Here is a 1215-nt window from a genome sequence, read left to right as displayed (position 1 = left end):
GCGATTCCCGCTTCATTTGTACAGTGTCGTTTGGTACAGTTACGAGACGTAAAGTATAAATTGATATAATTTGAATTCGTATTGGAGTGTTTAGAACAGTTCCAAATCGTTCAAGATTGATTCGTACACTTTCATATCATATAAATTTCTACAAAGTGTTCTTATATAGCCCAAGAGTATGAGCTCTGAAGGAGGTACCCAAATCGGAGAGCCGCTCTTATCTGAGGCTTGACCAGAGTTGGACGTAATCATCATAGGCGGAATGGACACAATGATTTAGTCATCATGAGTTTAGTGGTAGTATACGATAGTAGTCCTGTAGCAACCCGAGTTTGATTATCGGGTGATGCGGTCTTGATTTAGGTCTCCCCGTGTCCCCTGGACAATGTTATGATCTGAGAAACTCCGGGGTTAACTTTGTCCAAGGGGGAGCGGGCCTTCAGTCCACCTGCCACTTGCACTGTATCCAATGTCGTTTTGCTGGAATGGTCTAGTTGGTTATGACGACTGCCTAACACGCAGTAGGTCCCGAGTTCGATTCTCGGTTCCAGTATGTTACAATCATTATAAAAAGACTCGCATTAGTTTGTATCAAACACACAGAATGCAACGGAGTCGGTGAGAGACAAATATTCGTTCCATTTTTAACTTGCTGGAATGGTCTAGTTGGTTATGACGACTGCCTAACACGCAGTAGGTCCCGAGTTCGATTCTCGGTTCCAGTATGTTATCATTATCAAAATAAGAGTCACCTCACTTTATCAAACACATAAACGCAACGGTGCGTCGTCGAGAGACAAACATTAGGTATATTACTACCTTGCTGGAATGGTCTAGTCGGTTATGACGACTGCCTCACACGCAGTAGGTCCCGAGTTCGATTCTCGGTTCCAGTATGTGTCTTTATTATATAAAGACTTGCATCACTGTGTATCATTGATGCGGCCACTGACGAGTTTAACTGGCGCGTCTCTCCAAATACTCATCCCACTGTTTCGTTTATACCCCGCCATATCTCTTCGCACGTGCATTTCTGCTCGCGCGCAGCTCAATTCTGCTCCCCCATCTTGGTCAAGTGGCATCACTAACTACCGAATCTAGGGAAAATCCAGACCGCCGTCGCCTTATCGTCCAAGTTCACGCGTTTTTAGTGAGCGTTGGTATATTTAGATTACCCTATGATCACGGGCACACACCGTCAGCGCTATCAGAAGA

General features: G+C 44.7%; 3 non-coding genes across 3 annotated transcripts; all 3 read left to right on the top strand.

Moving 5' to 3' along the window:
* Positions 1-479: 479 nt before the first annotated feature.
* Positions 480-553, top strand: Pmar_PMAR009320. The gene has a single exon. It is a non-coding gene; the product is annotated as a tRNA-Val (tRNA).
* Positions 554-651: 98 nt separating this feature from the next.
* Positions 652-725, top strand: Pmar_PMAR009319. Its single transcript has one exon. It is a non-coding gene; the product is annotated as a tRNA-Val (tRNA).
* Positions 726-822: 97 nt separating this feature from the next.
* On the top strand, positions 823-896 carry Pmar_PMAR009318. Its single transcript has one exon. It is a non-coding gene; the product is annotated as a tRNA-Val (tRNA).
* Positions 897-1215: the final 319 nt, after the last annotated feature.

This window comes from Perkinsus marinus (genome assembly GCF_000006405.1).
Source record: "Perkinsus marinus ATCC 50983 genomic scaffold scf_1104296965938, whole genome shotgun sequence".
NCBI lineage: Eukaryota > Perkinsozoa > Perkinsida > Perkinsidae > Perkinsus > Perkinsus marinus.
This window is presented reverse-complemented; position numbering and strand designations above follow the sequence as displayed.